Raw genomic sequence first — 23,719 nt, 5'->3', positions numbered from 1 at the left:
GAATCGCATCCCGGCTGGGAGCAATATCGCAGCGCACCTGGTCAGCAGGTCTGACCGGGGCGCTGTGAATAAGAGAACGCTGCAAGCGCTCCGGGGAGGAGCGGGGACCCGGAGCGCTCGGCGTAACAGTACCCCCCCCCCCCTTGGGTCTCCCTCTCTTCTTGGAGCCTGAGAACCTGAGGATAAGACTTTTGTCCAGGATGTTGTCCTCAGGTTCCCAAGATCTCTCCTCTGGGCCGCAATTCTCCCAGTCAACCAAAAAGAATCTTTTAACTCTGACCGACTTGGATGCTAGAATCTCCTTCACCGAAAAGACGTCAGATGACCCGGAAACTGGAGTGGGAGAAACAACTTTGGGAGAGAAGCGGTTATGGATGAGTGGTTTAAGGAGAGAGACATGGAAGGCATTGGGAATACGAAGAGAAGGAGGAAGAAGGAGTTTGTAAGAGACAGGGTTGATCTGGCACTTGACTTTGAAAGGACCAAGATAACGTGGTCCCAGTTTATAACTGGGGACACGAAAGCGGACATACTTAGCGGAGAGCCATACCTTGTCTCCGGGAGCAAAAATGGGGGGAATTCTTCTTTTCTTATCAGAATATTTTTTCATCCGGGATGAAGCCTGTAAAAGAGAATTTTGGGTTTCTTTCCATATGGTGGAAAGGTCTCGAGTCACTTCATCAACAGCGGGCAAACCAGAGGGCATGGGAGTGGGGAGGGGAGGGGAGGAAGAGGGTGACGGCTGTACACCACGAAGAATGGGGATTTAGCAGAGGATTTGGAGACTCTGAAATTGTACGAGAATTCGGCCCATGGTAGAAGATCTGCCCAGTCATCCTGGCGGGAGGAAACAAAATGTCGCAAATAGTCACCCAGGACCTGATTAATTCTTTCTACTTGCCCATTGGATTGGGGATGATAAGAAGAAGAGAAGTTTAATTTGATCTTGAGCTGCTTACAGAGGGCCCTCCAGACTTTAGACACAAATTGAACGCCTCTATCCGAGACAATATGCGTGGGCAACCCGTGAAGGCGAAAAATGTGTATAAAAAATTGCTTCGCCAACTGAGGCGCCGAAGGAAGGCCTGGAAGAGGGATAAAATGTGCCATCTTGGAGAATCGATCAACGACCACCCAAACAACTGTGTTGCCATGGGATAAAGGCAAGTCAGTAATAAAGTCCATACCAATCTGTGACCAAGGTTGTTCAGGAACAGGCAGAGGATGAAGGAGACCAGCAGGCTTCTGGCGAGGGGTCTTATCCCGGGCATAGACAGTACAAGCCCGCACGAAATCAACAACATCAGTCTCCAGAGTAGGCCACCAATAAAATCGAGAGATGAGTTGGATGGATTTTTTGATGCCAGCATGGCCTGCGAGGTGGGAGGAGTGTCCCCACTTGAGAATCCCAAGGTGCTGGCGTGGAGAAACGAAGGTCTTCCCTGGAGGAGTTTGTCTGATGGAAGCTGGAGAAGTGGAGATCAGACAGTCCGGAGGAATGATGTGTTGCGGGGAGGCTTCCACTTCAGAGGCATCTGAAGAACGAGAGAGGGCATCGGCCCTAATGTTCTTGTCAGCAGGGCGAAAATGAATTTCAAAGTTAAAACGGGCAAAGAACAACGACCACCTAGCCTGGCGAGGGTTCAGCCGTTGGGCAGACTGGACATAAGAGAGATTCTTGTGGTCAGTGTATATAATAACTGGAAATTTGGATCCCTCCAGCAGGTGCCTCCATTCCTCAAGCGACAATTTTATGGCCAGTAATTCTCGATCACCAATGGAGTAGTTTTTCTCCGCCGGAGAGAAGGTCCTAGAAAAAAAAACCACAAGTAACAGCATGCCCGGAAGATTTTTTTTGTAGAAGAACTGCTCCAGCTCCCACCGAGGAGGCGTCTACCTCCAATAGGAAGGGTTTAGATGGGTCAGGTCTGGAGAGTACGGGAGCAGAAGAAAAGGCAGACTTGAGATGTTTAAATGCATCTTCCGCTTGAGGAGACCAGGACTTAGGATTGGTGTTTTTCTTGGTTAGAGCCACGATAGGAGCCACAATAGTGGAAAAGTGTGGAATAAATTGTCTGTAATAAATGGCGAACCCCAAAAAACGTTGGATAGCACGGAGTCTGGAGGGGCGTGGCCAATCCAATACGGCAGATAGTTTATCTGGGTCCATTTGTAGTCCCTGGCCAGAGACTAAGTATCCTAGGAAAGGAAGAGACTGACATTCAAAGAGACATTTTTCCATTTTGGCATATAATTGATTGTCCCGAAGTCTCTGAAGAACCATGCGGACATGCTGGCGGTGTTCTTCTAGGTTAGCAGAAAAAATCAGAATATCGTCCAGGTAAACCACAACACAGGTATATAGAAGATCACGAAAAATGTCATTTACCAAAGTCTTGGAAGACGGCAGGGGCGTTGCAAAGGCCAAAGGGCATAACCAGATATTCAAAGTGTCCATCTCTGGTGTTAAATGCAGTCTTCCATTCGTCCCCCTCCCTGATGCGGATGAGATTATAAGCACCTCTTAAGTCCAGCTTGGTAAAGATGTGGGCGCCTCGTAGGCGGTCAAAGAGTTCCGAGATAAGAGGTAGGGGGTAGCGTTTTTTTACAGTGATTTTATTAATTCCGCGGTAATCAATGCAAGGGCGTAGGGAGCCGTCTTTTTTGGAAACAAAAAAAAATCCAGCTCCAGCAGGGGAGGAGGACTTGCGGATAAACCCCTTTTTTAAGTTCTCTTGGATGTACTCCGACATGGCTTGAGTTTCCGTAGCAGACAGAGGATAGATTCTGCCCCGGGGTGGAGTAGTACCCGGGAGGAGGTCAAAAGGACAGTCATAAGGCCTGTGAGGAGGCAAAGTCTCTGCTTGTTTTTTGCAAAAAAACATCAGCATAATCCAGATAGGCCTTGGGAAGACCAGATACCGGGGGAACCACAGGGTCTTGACTGTGAGTACTGGGAGCCGGTTTAAGACAGTCCTTGTGGCAAGAAGTACCCCAGTTCTTGATTTCCCCTGTGGTCCAATCAAGGGTTGGGAATGGCGTTGAAGCCACGGTAATCCAAGAAGAATTTCTGAAGTGCAGTTAGAGAGGACCAAAAATTAAATTTTTTCGTGATGGGGTCCGATGCACATTAAGAGAGGTTCCGTGCGGTAACGCACGGTACAGTCCAATCTTTCATTATTAACAGAGTTGATGTAGAGGGGTCTGGCGAGACTGGTCACCGGGATGTTGAACCTGTTGATGAGAGAGGCCAAAATAAAATTTCCTGCAGATCCGGAATCCAAGAAGGCCATAGCTGAGGAGAAGGTAGAAGAAGACATCCGCACAGGCACAGTAAGACGTGGAGAAGCAGAGTTCACATCAAGAGCTGTCTCACCTTTGTGCGGAGTCAGCGTGCGTCTTTCCTGGCGAGGAGGACGGATAGGACAATCCTTCAAGAAATGTTCGGTACCGGCACAGTACAGGCAAAGGTTCTCCATGTGGCGTCGTGTCCTCTCTTGAGGTGTCAAGCGAGACCGGTCAACTTGCATAGCCTCCACGGCAGAAGGCACAGGAATGGATTGCAGAGGACCAGAGGAGAGAGGAGCCGGGGAGAGAAACCGCCTCGTGCGAACAAAGTCCATATCCTGGCGGAGCTCCTGACGCCTTTCGGAAAAACACATGTCAATGTGGGTGGCAAGATGAATAAGTTCATGCAGGTTAGCAGGAATTTCTTGTGCGGCCAGCACATCATTAATGTTACTGGATAGGCCTTTTTTAAAGGTCGCGCAGAGGGCCTCGTTATTCCAGGATAATTCGGAGGCAAGAGTACGGAATTGGATGGCGTACTCGCCAACAGAAGAATTACCCTGGACCAGGTTCAGCAGGGCAGTCTCGGCAGAAGAGGCTCGGGCAGGTTACTCAAAGACACTTTGAATCTCCGTGAAGAAGGAGTGTACAGAGGCAGTGACAGGATCATTGCGGTCCCAGAGCGGTGTGGCCCATGACAGGGCTTTCCCAGACAGAAGGCTGACTACGAAAGCCACCTTAGACCTTTCAGTTGGAAACTGGTCCGACATCATCTCCAAATGTAGGGAACATTGCGAAAGAAAACTACGGAAAAACTTAGAGTCCCCATCAAATTTATCCGGCAAAGATAATCGGAGGCTGGATGCGGCCACTCGCTGCGGAGGAGGTGCAGGAGCTGGCGGAGGAGATGATTGCTGAAGCTGTGGTAGTAGCTGCTGTAGCATCACGGTCAGTTGAGACAGCTGGTGGCCTTGTTGCGCTATCTGTTGCGACTGCTGGGCGACCACCGTGGTGAGGTCGGCGACAACTGGCAGCGGGACCTCAGCGGGATCCATGGCCAGATCTACTGTCACGATTCTGCTGGCTGGAGGTGGATCCTCTGTGCCAGAGAGGGATTGGCGTGGACCGTGTCGGTGGACCGGTTCTAAGTTGCTACTGGTATTCACCAGAGCCCGCCGCAAAGCGGGATGGTCTTGCAGCGGCGGTAGCAACCAGGTCGTATCCACCGGCAACGGCTCAACCTCTCTGACTGCTGAGATAAGCGCGGTACAAGGGAGTAGACAAGAGCAAGGTCGGACGTAGCAGAAGGTCAGGGCAGGCAGCAAGGATCGTAGTCAGGGGCAACGGCAGGAGGTCTGGAACACAGGCTAGGAACACACAAGGAAACACTTTCACTGGCACAATGGCAACAAGATCCGGCGAGGGAGTGCAGGGGAAGTAAGGTATAAGTAGGGAGTGCACAGGTGAGGATGCTGATTAGGCCTGCTGCGCCAATCAGTGGCGCAGTGGCCCTTTAAATCGCAGAGACCTGGCGCGTGCGCCCTAAGGAGCGGGGCCGCGCGCGCCGGGACAACACAGACAGGGAACGGGTCAGGTACGGGAGGCGAGAGGCATCGCGAGGTACGGGAGGCATCGCGAGCGGGCGCGTCCCGCATCGCGAATCGCATCCCGGCTGGGAGCAATATCGCTGCGCACCCGGTCAGCAGGTCTCACCGGGGCGCTGTGAATAAGAGAACGCTGCGAGCGCTCCGGGGAGGAGCGGGGACCCAGAGCGCTCGGCGTAACAGGTATCATGTAATGTGTGCTCTTTATATAGTGTTATCCCCCATAACAGAGCATTGCAGGCCCTTGAATATCATTTGAATAAATAAAGCAACTACAGTAATGAATTGAAACATTATATACTGGATGTCACCATTTTTCTTCTCTCCAACAACTATTTCACATTTGATGGATTTTCCTCCTCCAGGCCAGAGGTTGTCCAAAGGGGGCCAAATTCTCACCCTCATTAGCCAACCTCTACATGACCTGGTGGGAGGAAAGGTTCATCTTCAGTTCAGACAATTCTTTTTTCCGCCACATTGCGTGGTACGGTCGCTACATAGACAACATCCTTGAAGTGTGGCAGGGCCCTCATGATTCCACAATTCTTCATCAATTTGTACAGTATCTCAGCAATAATCTGGACAATCTTTCTTTTACCTTCAATTCACACCCCACAGATATGGTTTTTCTTGATGTAAATTTCATTTCAGATTGAATTCAGGGCATTTTTCACACACATCTTCATCGTAAATCCATATCTGGTACTTCATTACTTCACGCCCATAGTGCATGCACATGAAAGATATACTATTGAAAATCTTCCCATTGGAGAATTTATAAGAGCTCGTAGATCTTGCTGTACAGAACAATTCTTTGATGAAGAGTGTGATGTCATTCACACCTGTCTCATCAATAGGGGATAGAATCATAAAATGATAGCGAGGGGCTAACATATTGTAAGAAGTAAGAGCAGATCTGATTATCTCTACTCAGGTAAAACATCACATACAAATAAAAAATACATCTTTTTTTTACATTCCCTACAGTTTATTCTACCACTTTTTCTAAACAGTTTAAATAAAAAATATATACCGTATTTATCGGCGTATAACACGCACTTTTTAGGCTAAAATTTTTAGCCTAAAGTCTACCTGCGTGTTATACGCCGCGAAGCCGCTGCAGTTCAATGATTTAAAGCGGGCTCTTTAAATCAATGAACTGCAGCGGCTTTGCAGGTGCAGAGACAGCCAACGCTGCCGGCTTCTCTGCCCCTGCCTGCCCTGGGGTCTAGAGCCCTGCTGCCGGCCCTTCTCTCCCCCTGGCTATCGGTGCCGCTGCCCGTTCTCTCCCCCTGACTATCGGTGTCGGCGCCCCATTGCGCCGCGTCCTGCAGCGCATAGCAACGACGCATGGGACGCACACCGGAGGCCTGAAGCAGCGTGGATCCGACCCCGGCAACAGGTACTTATGCAACCGGGGATGGGGGGAGGCAACGGGGCAGCGGCGCCGGCAATGGGTGCCGCTGCCCCTTCTCTCCCCCTGTCTGTCGGCGCCGCTGCTCCATTGCCGGCGCCGCTTCTCTCCCCCTGGCTATCGGCGCCAGCAATGGGGCGCCGGCACCGATAGTCAGGGGGAGAGAAGGGGCAGCGGCGCCGATAGCCAGCGGGAGAGAAGGGCCGGCAGCAGGGCTCTAGACCCCAGGAAAGGCAGGGGGAGAGAAGCGGGCAGCGACAGCCTCTCTCCCGTTGCCTTTCCTGGGGGTGTATCGGGGTATACGCATGCACACACACGCACCCTCATTTTACCATGGATATTTGGGTAAAAAACTTTTTTTACCCAAATATCCTTGGTAAAATGAGGGTGCGTGTTATAGGCCGGTGCGTGGTATACCCCGATAAATACGGTAATACAGAAAAATCTCCCTATTCTACAACAGGATCGCACCTTGATTGAAATTTTAAAGACAGGTTGTAGATGTGTGGCTAGAAGAAATTTTACTATAGGAAACATTATTTCACCCAGTTTTTTGTTCTAAATTCTCAAGAAAAACACAAACCTAAATCTTCTTGGCTGTCATATGTGGGCAGTGTTCAGTGCGGCCACACCAGATGACCATTATGTCGTCTTATTCAAAAAACACAATGTTTTTCTTTATGTACAACAAATGAAGTTTTTCCCATCAAAACTTACATTAAAGGGGTATTCCGGTGGAAAACTTTATTTTTTTATTTATTTACAGATTTGTAAATTACTTCTATTAAAAAATCTTAATCCTTCCAGTACTTATTAGCTGCTGAATACTACAGAGGAAATTATTTTCTTTTTGGAACACAGTGCTCTCTGCTGAATCACGAGCACAGTGCTCTCTGCTGACAACTCTGTCCATTTTAAGAACTGTCCAGAGTAGGAGAAAATCCCCATAGCAAACATATGCTGCCTGGACAGTTCCTAAAATGGACAGAGTTGTCAGCAGAGAGCACTGTGCTCGTGATGTCAGCAGAGAACACTGTGTTCCAAAAAGAAAGGAATTTCATCTGTAGTATTCAGCAGCTAATAAGTAATGGAAGGATTAAGATTTTTTTAATAGAAGTAATTTACAAATCTGTTTAACTTTCTGGCACCAGTTGAGTTAAAAAAAAAAGTTTGTCACTGGAGTACCCCTGATCATGTAGTTTATGGTATTACATGCACTGCATATTAAAACATGTGGGATCTACCACACGTAAACAGAGGATTTCTGAACATTTAACAGGAGTTCGATCTTTGAACACTGTTCACACCCGTGTGACTTCGGGTGCTTCTAAACATTTCAGAGATGTGCACAATGGTAACACTGATTCTTTACAGGTTACCCCCATTGAAAGAGTTAATTGTCCTGTAAGGGGTGGAAACTGGAGACAGAAGCTCCTAGCAAGAGAGGCTTTTTGGATAGTAAAGCTGGACACAAGATTCCCATTAGGACTAAATAACAGATCAGATATTGTCCCTGAATTATCAATCAGCTTGAAACCCTTAGCCTAGGTTCAGACTATGGAATTTCCGGCGGAATTTTCGCTTTGAAATTTCCGGCAGAAATTCTGCTTACTATAATGCATAGTGTAGTGAATGGTTTTCCGTTCACAAATTCACACTTCAGAATTTGTGAAGCGGAAAATCGGGATAAAAAATCCACTAGAAAATTTCCGCCTGAAGAAAGGGGTTGCTCTTTCTTCCTTCAGGCAGAAATCCTAGCGGAACACATAGCAGTCTATAGGAGACTGCAGTGTCCGCACGGTCCTAGCGCCGACTAATTCAGTTGGCGCAGGCGGAACTCGGAATCTCCGGGAAGAAATGTTCTGCCCGGAGATTCCGTAGTCTGAACCTAGGTTAATTGTCTGTTTTTTCTCACAGCAACCAATCACAACTCAACTTTTACTTTACCAGCGCTAATTAAGATATCAAAGTTGAGCTGTCATTGGTTGCAGTGAGAAAAAACTGACAATTGGGGTTTCAGGCTGATTGATAAATCTCCCTATTATGTTACATAGTAACATAGTTTATAAGGTTGAAAAAAGACTAGAGTCCATTAAGTTCAACCTATATCCCTAATGAGTCCCTACTGAGGTGATCCAGAGGAAGGCAAAACACCCTCGTACTAGAGGTAAAAATTCCTTCACAACTCCATGTTATTTTATTAATGTGATTGATAAATAATACAATGACAGGTATAATGTAATAATTTATGTTACTATGATTTCAGTTATATGATATGGGATTTTATACTTAGCAGGTAATGGAACATACAACTTCTCATGTAGTCACATGTTTTTCATAGTCTGAATTGTACTCTAGTGCTGGATGCAGTAAACTCATACTGCAGATTAAACAACAAAGGGTTAATTACTTCAAACAGAACCAGGTTCACAGGTGATGGGAGGTCTTCTATTAAAGTAGGAGGGTCCACTTTTTGTTTGTTTTCCATTTTTTCCAGTGTTTATTGTATAACTTGTTATTGCCTTCACAAAGGTTCTTTATCGAAACGAGTGGGAATCTTATCATATTTTTATGGCCTCTTTATATTTTTAAAATGACTTAAATAAAGCTGTTATATTTTAAGAATTTTTTCTGTGCCTGGATGAGATGTGCTTGGAATGTTTCCTTTGGATCCTGCTCTGTCCAATCTAGAGCAGTGGTTCCCAATTATATTTGCCCAAGTATCCCTTGGCTACCCATTTCAGAGAATTGTATCTTCCCAATATTAGTGACATGATTGTAAATTAATTTAGCTGTTTCTATTTTATATGCTCTTCTTTACTCCATATTCTCTCCCCACACTCCTTGATCCTTGTTCAAAGTGTGACCACACCAGAAGAATAGTGAGCGCAGTGCTGGAGTATAAGGCTAGGTTCACACTACGGAATTTCCGCCTGCAATTCCGCTTTGAAATTGCAGGCAGAAATTCTGCTTACTAAAATGTATAGTGTAGTGAATGGGTTTCCGTTGCTCATTCTGTGGAAATACTCGCGGAACACATTGCAGTCTATTGGAGACTGCAGTATCCGTGCAGTCCTAGCGCTGACTGATACAATCGGAATCTCCGGGCTGAAATTTTCTGCCCGGAGATTCCGCAGTGTGAACCTAGCCTAAGGGTGCCAGTTTTCGTCTGTCTGTTTCTCCTGTTCCTGAGTTACATCCTTTGTTTAATATAGGATGTAACTCAGGATTGGGAATGACATCTGGACACTCCAGAACTGTACACATTATTCTGCTGATGTGGAATCACTGTGTAAAAATTAAATTACTTATCCTGGACAGGGGATTAGTTTGTAATGTATATACAGGGTGGACCAATTATATGGATACACCTTAATAAAATGGGAATGGTTGGTGATATTAACTTCTTTTTTGTGGCACATTAATATATGTGAGGGGGGAAACTTTTCAAGATGGGTGGTGACCATGGCGGCCATTTTGAAGTCGGCCATTTTGAATCCAACCTTTGTTTTTTCAATAGGAAGAGGGTCATGTGACACATCAAACTTATTGGGAATTTCACAAGAAAAACAATGATGTGCTTGGTTTTAATGTAACTTTATTCTTTCATGAGTTATTTACAAGTTTCTGACCACTTATAAAATGTGTTCAATGTGCTGCCCATTATGTTGGATTGTCAATGCAACCCTCTTCTCCCACTCTTCACACACTGATAGCAACACCGCAGGAGAAATGCTAGCACAGGCTTCCAGTATCCATAGTTTCAGGTGCTGCAGAATGGGCAAAACAAAAATTGGAACAGGACCCTCAGTTTACGCAGAAGATTTTGTTCAGTGATGAGGCAAACTTTTATGTGAATGGGGAAGTTAACAAACAAAACCACCGCTATTGGTCTGACACTAACCCACATTGGATAGATCCCTCCAAGATTGTTGGAACACAAAAATTGATGGTATGGTGTGGTATATGGGGTACAAAGATAGTGGGGCCATTCTTCATCAATGGAAACCTCAAGGCCACTGGATATGCGAAATTGCTACATGATGATGTGTTTTCCTCTTTATGCACTGAAGCTGGCACGTTCCCTTAGTTTTTCCAGCAAGATGGTGCACCACCACATTATGGGTGTCAGGTCCGAGCATTCCTAGATGAACAGTTTCCTGGAAAGTGGATTGGTCGTCGTGGGTCAGTTGAATGGCCCCCAAAGTCTCCCGATCTGACCCCCCTAGACTTTTCTTTGGGGTCATCTGAAGGCAATTGTCTATGCTGTGAAGATACGAGATGTGCAGCACCTGAAACTACGGATACTGGAAGCCTGTGCTAGCATTTCTCCTGCGGTGTTACTATCAGCGTGTGAAGAGTGGGAGAAAAGGGTTGCATTGACAATCCAACACAATGGGCAGCACATTGAACACATTTTATAAGTGGTCAGAAACTTGCAAATAACTCATGAAAGAATAAAGTTACGTTAAAACCAAGCAGGTCTAAAGAAGCGCATGCGCGCGATACGGCCCGTTACCTGAAGTGCTCTCTGTCTCCCAGCTCCCCTGCCTGTCAAGTTTCCACGCCATGGAATAAATGGAACCTGCTAAACCGGTCAGTGCTCCGCTACTTTCTTTCTACTATTGTGTCACTATATCCAAGACTGTGAACTGCGTTGAAGCACCGTACCTCAGCAATTATCACATTTTGCAGGGCTGCACATGGGACACGCCATACCGCATATTGCACAACAGGTGCTTGAATAGGAAGGTGCGCAGCTATTTTCTTTTATGTTGACCAAGCACATCATTGTTTCTCTTGTGAAATTCCCAATAAGTTTAATGTGTCACATGACCCTCTTTCTATTGAAAAAACAAAAGTTGGATTCAAAATGGCCGATATCAAAATGACCGCCAAGGTCACCACTGATCTTGAAAAGTTTCCCCCCTCACATATACTAATGTGCCACAAACAGAAAGTTAATATCACCAACCATTCCCATTTTATTAAGGTGTATCCATATAAATGGCCCACCCAGTATAGTTCCCCCCACATTAGGTTGTAGTTCCCCCACATTAGGTTGACAGTATAGTTCCCCCCACATTAGGTTGTAGTTCCCCCACATTAGGTTGGCAGTATAGTTCCCCCACATTATGTTGGCAGTATAGTTCCCCCCACATTAGGCTGGCAGTATGTTCCCCCACGTTAGGTTGTAGTTCTTCCCCCATTAGGTTGGCAGTATAGTTCCCCCACATTAGGTTGGCAGTATAGTTCCCCCACATTAGGTTGTAGTTCCCCCACATTTAGTTGGCAGTATAGTTCCCCTACATTAGGCTGGCACTATAGTTCCCCCACATTAGACTGGCAGTTTAGTTCCCCCACATTAGGTTGTAGTTCCCCCACATTAGGTTGGCAGCATAGTTCCCCCACATTTAGTTGGCAGTATAGTTCCCCCACATTTGGCTGGCAGTATAGTTCCCCCACATTAGGTTGTAGTTCCCCCCACATTAGGTTGGCAGTATAGTCCCCCCCACATTAGGTTGTAGTTCCCCCACATTAGGTTGGCAGTATAGTTCCCCCACATTTGGTTGGCAGTGAAGTTCCCCCACATTAGGTTGGCAGTATAGTTGCCCCCACATTAGGTTTTAGTTCCCCCACATTAGGTTGGCTGTATAGTTCCCCACATTTAGTTAGCAGTATAGTGCCCCCCACATTAGGCTGGCAGTATGTTCCCCCACAGACATACAGCCTCCAGCCATACAGTGTATGGCTGGAGGCTGGATGCCTGTGTACTGCCCCACTTCAGTGGTCGGAGCACCAAAGCTGACGTGCCGCTGGTAACACTTACCAAGCTGGCCAGCGCACGTCCTGTTCGCTGCTCCGCTCCTCCGTGCTCCGTTGCTATGGGCCTCCTGGCGGTCCTTGTGTTTTTAAAGTAAACGTGGGACCGCAGAGAGTTAGCAGGGACATCCCTGTGTTCCGAAAACATCTTTCGGGACACAGGGATGTCCTTAGGCAGCGACGGCAAAAACACTAGGCGGGCTGAACAAATGTCCTCGGTGGGCCGCATGTGGCCCGAGGGCCGTAGTTTGAGGACCCCTGTGCTAAAGTGTACTGTGGATTAGCCAGTTTCCACATATCCCTCTTTCTGTACTTCCCCTGACATGCCTCCCCTCCTCAATTTAGCCACTGCCTCTCACCTACTAAAAAAAAAAATTCTCACCCTCCTGGAGGCATAAAAGGGGACCTCACATGAGTTGGCATTACAGCAGCTGCTATTACAATTGTTTTACACAGGGAGAAGGGTCTGATACGATTGATTGCCATCATTAACTCTATAAGAAATGACACCATAGAAGTCACAGGTGTCATTATCATTAACTTTTCTCCCTTGGTGAATATGTTCATTTTGCAGCAAAACCTAGAAACTAATGATACCACATTGCTTTTCCAGGATTAGAAGAGTAAGGGATATAACCCATAATAATGATGGAACATAGGAGCGGCTTTGACCTCTGCTTAACATCTCTGATTCCCCTTTGCAAGCACAGTAATCTAGCAGTGCTTCAGTGTGACCTATACATAATCAGCTAATATTAGGTAGTTATTAAAGTTTCAATGCTAATAAAAGCAGGTATCAGCTAGTTATAAAGTGCCAATATAGACAAAGCTGATATTATAATTTCAACAAAAGCTGATACAATCAGCTACAAAGCAGCAACATTGATAACAACCAACTCATTCTAGTTAAATAAAGTCTAGTTGAGACTGTGTGTAAATAATCATACACTGTGCAGACAGAGTTGATAAAATTTGCGAGAATTCACTAGCTATAAAGTGTTGACAGAAGGTGGTGTAGTTAAGCCAAATAGAGTCAAACAAGTCCAACACAGTCTAATAAGATTGTAAATAAAATAGTTAACTGTACAGATACTAAAAATGGAAATAATTCTTGATATGTAACGTTGAGCTGAGGATTAAGTTACCCTTACTTAACCTGTTGGGGACGAAGGGCGTATGCATACGCCTTGCGTCTTGGTACTTAAGGGCGAAGGGAGTATGCATACGCCTGTGGGAATTTCGGTCCCTGCCGCGCGCCGGGCGGGGACCGGACCGGGGTGACTGTTGATATTGATCAGCAGGCACCCCGCGCAAATGCCCAAGGGGGTCATCAGACCCCCCATGTCGGCGATCGGCGCAAATCGCAAGTGAATTCACACTTGCGATTTGCAGCTATTCCGGGTCATACGGGTCTAAGTTGACCCGGTGACCCGGAAAATAGGGGGGATCGCGGTTGTCCAAGACACCGATGATCCCCCTGAAGGGATAGGAGTGAGGTGGCAGCAGTGCCACCACTCCTATCCCTGTTATTGGGCATCTAGAAGCGACGTCCAATAGCAGATCGGGGGGGTTAACTTTCGTTTTCCCCGTTCTGCCCACCCACAATAGGCAGGGCAGAGCGGGGAAACCGAAGGGGACCGGTGACGAAGTCCACTTACCCTGCGGGCGAGGCTGCGGGCGACGATCAGTGTCGGAGATTGGCGGGTGGCATGTTGTGCCGCTGGCTCCCTGGATCCGACGGAAGCTGGTAAGTTGTCTAGCAACATCTAGAGGGCTACAGTTTGAGACCACTATACAGTGGTCTCTACACTGTTGCCCTCCAGATGTTGCAAAACTACAACTCCCAGCATGCCCAGACAAGCTGTCATGCTGGGATTTGTAGTTTTGCAACAGCTGGAGGGCTACAGTTTGGATATCACCATGCAGTGAACTGTGGCCCTCTAGATCTTGTAAAACTACAACTCCCAGCATGCCCACATAGCAGTTTGCTGTCTGGGCATGCTGGGATTTGTAGTCTTGCAACATCTGGAGGTCCACAGTTTGGAGATCACTGTGCAGTGGTCTCTAAACTGTAGCCCTCCAGATGTTGCAAAACTGCAAATCCCAGAATGCCCAAACAGCAAACAGCTGTCTAAGCATGATGGGAGTTGTAATTGCGTACCTCCAGCTGTTGCATAACTACATCTCCCAGCATGCACTTTGGCGATCAGTACATGCTGGGAGTTGTAGCTTTGTAATAGCTGGAGGGACACTGGTCGGAAAATACTGAGTTAGGTAACAGAACCTAACTGAAGGTTTTCCAACCAGTGTGTCTCCAGCTGTTGCAAAAGTACAACTCCCAGCATGCACGGTCTGTCAGTAGTTTTGAAACAGCTGGAGATTTGCCCCACCATGTGAATGTACAGGGTACATTCACACGGGCAGGTTTACAGTAAGTTTCCTGCTTCAAACTCGTAGCGGTAAGCTCACTGTAAACCTCCACCAATGCGAATGTACCCTAAAAACACTACACTACACTAACACATAAAGGGTAAAACACGACATATACACCAATTACACTGCTCCCCCCCCCAATAAAAATGAAAAACATATTGTACAGCAGTGTTTCCAACACAGAGCCTACAGCTGTTGCAAAACAACTCCACGCATTTCCTGACAGCCACTGACTGTCCAGGCATGCTGGTAGTTTAGCAACAGCTGGAGGCACCCTGTTTGGGTATCACTGGTGTAGAATACCCTTATGTCCACCCCTATGCAATCCCTAATTTAGTCCTCATATGCGCTTGGCGCTCTCTCACTTCGGAGCCCTGTTTATTTCAAGGAAACAGTTTAGTGCCACATATGGGGTATTTCCGTACTCGGGAGAAATTGCACTACAACTTTTGGGGGGCTTTTTCTCCTTTTATCCCTTATGAAAAGGAAAAGTTGCGGTCTACACCAGCCTGTTAGTGTAAAAAAAAAATGTTTTACACTAACATGCTGGTGTTGCCATTTACTTTTTATTTTCACAAGAGGTAAAAGGAAAAAAAGACCCCCAAAATTTGTAACGCAATTTCTCCTGAGTACAGAAATACTCCATATGTGGGCGTAAAATGCTCTGCGGGCGTATATCAAGGCTCAGGAGTGAGAGCGCACTATGTACATTTGAGGCCTAAATTGATCATTTGCACAGGGGTGGCTGATTTTACAGCGATTCTGACATAAACGCAATAAAATAAATACCCACATGTGACCCCATTTTGGAAACTACACCCCTCACAGAATGTAACAAGGGGTATAGTGAGCCTTAACACCCCCACAGGTGTTGGATGAATTTTCATTAAAGTTGAATGGGAAAAAAAATGTAACTAAAATGCTGGTGTTACGCTAAAACCAACATTTTTGTGAAAATTTTTTTTTTTTTTCATTTACACATCCAACTTTAACAAAAAGTTGTCAAACACCTGTGGGGTGTTAAGGCTCACCGTACCCTTTGTTACTTTCCTTGAGGGGTGTAGTTTCCATAATAGTGTGCCCTGTGTTTTTTTTTTTGGCTGTCCTGGCACCATAGGGGCTTCCTAAATGTGACATGACCCCCAAAAACCATTTCAGAAATACTCACTCTCCAAAATCCCATTGTCGCTCCTACCCTTCTGAGCCCTCTGCTGCGCCCACCAAACACTTTACATACACATATGAGGTGTTTCCTTACTCGAGAGAAATTGGGTTACAAATTTTTAGAGGATTTTTCTCCTATTACCCCTTGTAAAAATTCAAAAACTGGGTCTACAAGAACATGCGAGTGTAAAAAATGAAGATTTTGAATTTTCTCCTTCACTTTGCTGCTATTCCTGTGAAACACATAAATGGTTAACTCACTTACTGAATGTCATTTTGAATACTTTGAGGGGTGCAGTTTTTATAATGGGGTAATTTATGGGGTATTACTAATATGAAGACCCTTCAAATCCACTTCAAACCTGAACTGGTCCCTGAAAAATACCGATTTTGAAAATTGTGTGAAAAATTGGAAAATTGCTGCTGAACTTTGAAGCCCTCTGATGTCTTCAAAAAGTAAAAACATGTTAACTTTATGATGCAAATATAAAGTAGACATGTTGTATATGTGAATCAATATATAATTAATTTGGAATGTCTATTTTCCTTACAAGCAGAGAGCTTCAAAGTTATAAAAAAGCTAAATTTTCAAATTTTTCATAAAAGTGTTGAATTTTTCACCAAGAAATGATGCAAGTATCGACAAAAATTTGCCACTACCATAAAGTAGAATATGTCATGAAAAAACTATCTCAGAATCTAATTTATAAGTAAAAGCATCCCAGAGTTATTAATGCTTAAAGTGACAGTGGTCAGATTTGCAAAAAATGCTCCCGTCCTTAGGGTCATAATGGGCTCTGTCCCTAAGGGGTTAACCTTTATCCCTGAACACCTTCCAATTCACACTTTCTAATAAAGGAACAATATACACTCATTGACAGAAAAAAATAATGTGCCAAGAAGGAGCTGTTGGAATTGAATTAAACTTTTTGATTACGATATTACAGTGAAAGGATACGTTTATTGGAGAACACTGTACAATAAATAGTAAGGAGGCTCTAGTACTAGGCCACCTCTAGACTGGATACAAGATGACATACAGTTGGGTATGAAGACATACAGGTTCTGTATGATATCCTGTGGCAAATATGCCACTGTTGCAACTGGGCCTATACATCCTGCACACTTGTAGGTTACAGAAGCTGGCATCCCAGGATGTCCTATAAGTGTTACTTTCTGTACTCGGTCAGACACTCTGGCCCTTTCCTTCTCCTCCCTCCTCAGCCAGCGGGGCCAGAATTCGCTTCGCGGGACGCACCCGAATGTGAATCCCAGACCGTCACTCACCTCCACTCTCCACTGTCCCCTCTGTGCTTCCTCAGCGCCAGCGTGCCCTTAATTAGTAATTACACCTGCACCTCAGCTCCTGAAGATCTTCAGCAAGTTACTCCTGGGAAATCTTTTGTGCCTCTTAAACTGAGATGTAGAGTCTTGAATTGGGGACACTCTTCTTTGCTAGCTGGTCACCCTGGAGTACAGAAGACTACTCAACTTATCTCCCGGCATTACTGGTGGCCGCACCTTGAACGCGATGTCACGTATTTTGTCCTTTCCTGTGTTATCTGTGCCCGTGACAAAACTCCTCGGCAGAAACCGGCGGGACTCTTACAGCCTTTGCCCGTTCTGGAGACTCCCTGGTCTCACATAGCTATGGACTTTATTATGGATTTTCCACCTTCCTGTAATAATACGGTCATCTGGATGGTGGTCGATCGATTCTCCAAGATGGCTCATTTCCTTCCATTACCTGGTCTTCCATCAAGTGGAAAGAGTGAATCAAATCCTGGAGGGTTATCTCCGTTGTTTTGTTTCTGCCTGACAGGACGATTGGGTCAACCTTCTACCTTGGGCACAATTTTCCTACAATCATAAGGATACTGAATCTACGAGGACTTCTCTGTTCTTTGTTGTTTATGGACATCATCTTCATTCTCCTCTTCCTATTCCAGTCTCTTCTGGCATGCCTGCTGTTGATGAATTTGTTCAGGACGTCACTTCTATCTGGCAACAGACTCGGCTTTCTCTGTCTTTAGCCTCCTCTAGTATGAAAACTCAGGCCGATAAGAAAATAAGACCTCCTCCGTCCTTCTCTCCCGGTGATAAAGTTTGGTTATCCTTCAGATACATCCGTTTCAAGATTCCCAGTTTCAAGTTGAGTCCTCATTTGAAAGTCTTGCAAAGAATTAATCCGGTCTCTTATAAACTCTGATTGCCTTCTTCTCTACGTATTCCCAATTCTTTTCATGTGTCTCTCCTCAAGCCTTTTGTCATCAACCGGTTTTCTGAAAAGAATTTTCTTCCCACGCCTTTCTCTGGTTCTTCAGATGTCTATGAAGTCAAGGATATTTTAGCCTCAAAGACCGTGAGAGGGAGACAATTCTTCTTGGTTGACTGGAAGGGATTTGTCCAGAGGAGAGTTCTTGGGAGCCGGAGGAGAACATCCTGGACCATAATCTACTCAGGCATTTTCTGTCATGGTCTGCGCTCCGGCCAGACATGCTGGCCATGAGTGCTTTCCTTCTCCCTCCTCAGCCAGCGTGGCAGGGATTCGCATCGCAGGACGGACCCGCATGCAAATCCATGCCCGTCACTCACATCCGCTCTCCACTGTCCCCTCTGAGCTTCTTCACCGCCGGCACGCATGACCCCGCCTTCTAGGGCACGCGCACCGGAGATTTTAAGGGCCAGTGCGCCCTTAATCAGTAATTACACCTGCACCTCAGTTATAAGTTTCTGCACCTCCCATCACTCCTTGCCAGATCTTTGTTGCCTTGTGCCTGAGAGAAAGCTTTCCTTTGCCTTGCCTTTCCATGTTCCTGACTCCATTGTTCTGTGACCTGACCTTGCTCCTGTACCGCCTGCCTATAGACCTTCTGTTTCCTTCCTGACTTCGTACCTGTGCTGCCTGCCCTGACCTTCAGCTATCCTGAGCATGATATGCTGTATCCCTCCTGTGCCTCACATTTCCTCAGCCGCCTGTGTGGTTGAGTTGTACCAGGGGTAGGGAACTGGATGCCGCCTGCCACAGCAAGACCATGCCGCTTTGCGCCTCTGGTGAAAACCAACGGCACCTTAGACTCCACTCCCTGGCACGGCCCGCATCATCAGCCACACAGGTCCAGCGGATCCCCTACTACCCTGTTTGCCGTGAGTCTTACAATAAGTATGGTCAAGCAAGTGTTGCCATCTGGTGGAGAAAATCCTTGGGTGAGCATGATCCTGCTGAAAAATTTGTGGGTAATAAAGCTGCCACCTGTGTTTGGACAGTGGACAAGAAAACTGTGGGAGGAGCAAATGCTAGTTGATGGTTCAAACAATTGTGACTACTGGTAGTCTGTTTTGGGCATCAAAAGCCTGTTAACTTTATGTGCATGTTTTCACATTATCACTGCTCCCAACATCACTTGGCCTCCTACATGGTGGGAAATTTGTCAAATTGACCATCCTGCTTCTCTTATTCCACTTATGTGCCCCCTATCAAAGTCTGTCAACTGGGAAAATGTCTTCAAGTGCATCATAGAGGTATGTTCAGAAGTCAAACTACCCAAAATTAGCCTCTGTGGTTCTTTTTTTTTTTGTAAGGCAGCAGGAGATTTTTTGTGGTAAGGTTCCTTTTGTTGCCCATAGCAATCAGTCAGAGCTCAGTTTATTTGCCCTGGTCTAAGAATCTTTTGCAAGTGTCCCGGATTACTGGTTAGTGATTGTATTATAAAGTAGGTGGTTTGTATGGCTCCTCAAACCATCCACATTAAAATCTGTAGGGTCAGGTGTATTTCGGAGGCAGGGCCATTTGTTTCCTCATCAAGCCCCTCAGTCTACAATAATGCTGCTGCTAGTTTTCTCCCTTTAACTACAAGTCCCAGGATCCCTTGTTTGTAAATGTGAAGTCACTTTTCTCCCACCCACCCACTGAAGCACAGCTAGGCTCCCTAACATGCATGCTGGGTTTGAAACTACAATTCCCTACAGCCCTGTGGAGAATGATCTCCCTAACACCTAGCAGTCACTCTATCCATTGAGGCACAGACATACGTCCTTTCAACACCTGATTCGTGATATAGTGTCTTGGGACTCACTGCAACCTGGGAAAAGACAACAGTCATTTTGTATGCTGCTACAAATGAACATCAAGGCAAAGATCGCATAAGAATTGTGAGTCCATCCATCAAACACAGGTACAGATACTATATTATGAACTACACTAACTTTACACCCCTGTAGCATAGTCAAATAAAAAAAATATCCCTTTAAATAAAACAGGTGGGGGTAAAGCAAAAGGGTGCAAATATGGAAACAATGTATATTTATATACAAATGCCTAAACTCTATCAGTACTTTATAGTTCAAACCATCATATATAAATCAGAAAAACTTACTCACAGAGGAACATAAACATAAGAGCAGACAACTTACTATCAATTCACGATGAGTCACTGAGCTGTATGTTATTAAAAGTCCAGTACTGAATGGAACCACAGTAGGCTAATGGGGTAATATTTTTTACACTGTCCAGTTGAGCATAACCAATACAGCGTTGCCAAGGGACTAAAATAATGATAACATGAACTCTTATATATTAAGGTCTGTGTGTTTATATGACATTCTACATAGTAAAGGGTTTCATAAATAACAAAATAGAAAATTATTAGAATACATAAAATCTACTTTTTAAATTATTTTCAAGCATTTACAGTATAACAGTACTAAACAAAGTGTTATGGCACTGTAATATCCATTTATTTGTCTTTGTATTTTTCTGTTTAGGTGTGTATTCACACACTAGTTTGTTCAGAGCAGTTTGCTATTCCACCTGGATAGGGAATAGTTAATGCTCTGAGCGAATGAGAACTGGGTGGAGTTATTTAGGCAGAGTTCTCCTGCATTCTGGTGCTGGTTATTGAGTGTAAAACTACTATGTCTGTTTGTGCTATATTCTGGCTATGTCTGCTTGAGCATTTTCCTTGTATTTATCTTGCCATTTTATCTGGGTTTTTAGCAATTTTTAGCTTATATTTTAGTCTGTATTTCATTAGTCAGTTTTAGGATTTTGTTTGTTCGTTCTTCTCTGTCTGTGCTCACACTGTGTCTGAATCTAGCTTGTACCCTGTGCTCTGTATGTTATATTCCTGTTTGGTATTCTAGAGTTTGGTAGTCTAGTGTTTCATGTATTATATTCCTGTTTCCTACTGGGTCAGCATTATGTCCACACGGTGGAGTGTGTCCACTAACAAGTAGCCTGTTTGGCTTTATTATTAATGGCTACTCCTATAGTGGAGTGGGGAGTCCAGTTTGTATCTTCTTTGTCCCAGTGTGAACGGTGTCCTATACAGTATTTATATCCTGGGAAAAATTAAGAGAAGGTCCAGCGTGGCAATACAAGCAATACTTGGTACTTTATTTAGCAATCAGCCAACATGGAAGACAGGTGACGCGTTTCGGCCACAATACGTAGCCTTAGTCGTACGATTAAGGCTACGTATTGTGGCCGAAACGCGTCACCTGTCTTCCATGTTGGCTGATTGCGAAATAAAGTACCAAGTATTGCTTGAATTGCCACGCTGGACCTTCTCTTCATTTCTCCTGCAATTGCTGGACTGGGGTCCGGTCCTGTCCGTGCTGTGGCGAGGGCATTGGGGTGAGATGTGTCTACTCTGCTTTGCAGTATTTATATCCTGTTTGGGTGATCTGATCTTTGTCCTTTGTACCTGTTTGTGAACAGTGTTCTATGTCACCTGTTCAGTTTAGTGTTTTGGCTCTCAGTTCTTCTGTTTATTCCCTTCATCTCCTGGATTCTGCTGTATACCCATATCATGCCTTATCTTGTTCATTTTATCATGTCTGCCGTTCATCTGATATCCGGTTTATGAACTGTTTGTTAATTCACTATATTCTGCCCTGTTAGTATTTGTATTCTGTTTGGTATTTCTGGTTCTCTAGTAGTTTTCCGTTTCTGTTCTGGCCTGTGACCAACTATGCATTTTATGTGTTTTTGCGCCACTGCACTTTAGCGCAGTAAGGGACCGGCGCCCAGTTGTCGATCCATCGTTTAGAATGAATGGGCAAGTAGCAGGGAGAGATGTTTTAGGGTCAGTTTAGGGCTCACTCTCTCTCTGTCCCCTGGTCGGTCCCTGAAAGGCACACTCTTAATGTTTCCTTCCCATTTTTACAGTAAACCAGCAGATTTTTAGAGAGAACATCTGAAAAAAAATAAGGAGAGTGTTTCCACTTAGAAATTACTTTCCATTTTTAACAATTCATACTTCCATTCATACTTCGTATAAAATATCAGAAAGGAATTTAAAATGTGCTACAAATTTGTAAATCCATGCAATGCTGTATGCTTTATTGATTTTACAAGGAAATTTTCAGAGTCCATTGAATAAAGCAATTCACATATGAATTGGATTTATGATGCAGAATTTTTAACCCCTTAAAGACGCAGGACGTATATTTACGTCCTGCGCCGGCTCCCACGATATGAAGCGGGACCCGCGGCTAATACCACACATTGCCGATCGCAGCAATGTGCGGTATTAACCCTTTAGAAGAGGTGGTCAAAGCAGCGGTGAAAGTGAAACTATCCCGGCTAGTCAGTTGGGCTGTTCGGGACTGACGCGGTGAAATCAAGGTTAATAAAGGTCATTTAACCCCTTCCCTAATAAAAGTTTGAATCACCCCCCTTTTCCCATAAAAAAATAAAACAGTGTAAATAAAAAAAAATAAACATATGTGGTATTGCCGCATGCGTAAGAGTCCGAACTATAAAAATATATCATTAATTAAACCGCACGGTCAATGACGTACGTGCAAAAAAATTCCAAAGTCCAAAAAAGCGTATTTTTGGTCACTTTTTATACCATTAAAAAATTAATAAAAAGTGATCAAAAAGTACGATCAAAACAAAAATCATACCGATAAAAACTTCAGATCGCGGCGCAAATAATGAGTCCTCATACCGCCCTGTACATGGAAAAATAAAAAAGTTATAGGGGTCAGAAGATGAAATTTTTAAACGTAAACATAATTTTCCTGCATGTAGTTATGATTTTTTCGACAAAATCAAACCTATATAAGTAGGGTATCATTTTAACCGTATGGACCTACAGAATAATGGTAAGGTGTCATTTTTACCCAAATATGCACTGCGTAGAAACGGAAGCTTCGATTTTGTCGCACAATGATTTTTTTTTCCATTTCGATGTGAATTTTTGGGTAAAATGTACTGCAAAGTAGAATTGGTGACACAAAAAATAAGCCATAATATGGATTTTTAGGTGGAAAATTGAAAGGGTTATGATTTTTAAAAGGTAAGGAGGAGAAAACGAAAATGCAAAAACTGAAAAACCCTGAGTCCTTAAGGGGTTAAAAGTGTTCCCCATTGTATGGATCTGGCAGTTTCTGAGTAGTACTTTCCCTGTAAAAGCACGTGTGTGTGTGTGTGTGTGTGTGTGTGTGTAGCAGAGTCAATAGCCAACCTTGGTATGTTAGCACCTCTATATGAAAAATATGAATATATGAAGCAATTTTCCAAATCAACTGGTGCCAGAAAGTTGTACAGATTTGTAAATTATTTCTATTTAAAAACCCAGTAGCTTTTAAGTTCATTAAGGTTCTCTATTACCCTCATTGTAGATATATTATTTTGAATTGCAAGATTAATAGTACTAAATTCACTCTTGTAGCACTGTATGCCCCAAACAAAAACAAAAAAAAGGCAAATTCCTTGCTCATGTTTTGAAAACTATCTCTAAGAATAAATATGGTGCACTTATGTTGGTGGGCGATTTGAACAAGGTCCTTTCACTGCAACTTAATAAAATTCCACATAAACCTTCGGAAGACTTATATGATTCTTGGAAATCCTTAAATGCTAATGATAAGGACTACACCTTTTTTCACATTCACATCACATTTATTCTCGTATCAATTTAATTGTGGTCGATAAGTGGCTTCTTCAGAACGTTGCATCTTCGGTTATAGGCATTAGAAGTTG

The sequence above is a fragment of the Hyla sarda genome, chromosome 5 (genome assembly GCF_029499605.1).
Source record: "Hyla sarda isolate aHylSar1 chromosome 5, aHylSar1.hap1, whole genome shotgun sequence".
Lineage (NCBI taxonomy): Eukaryota > Metazoa > Chordata > Amphibia > Anura > Hylidae > Hyla > Hyla sarda.
Note: the sequence above shows the minus strand (reverse complement) of the source record.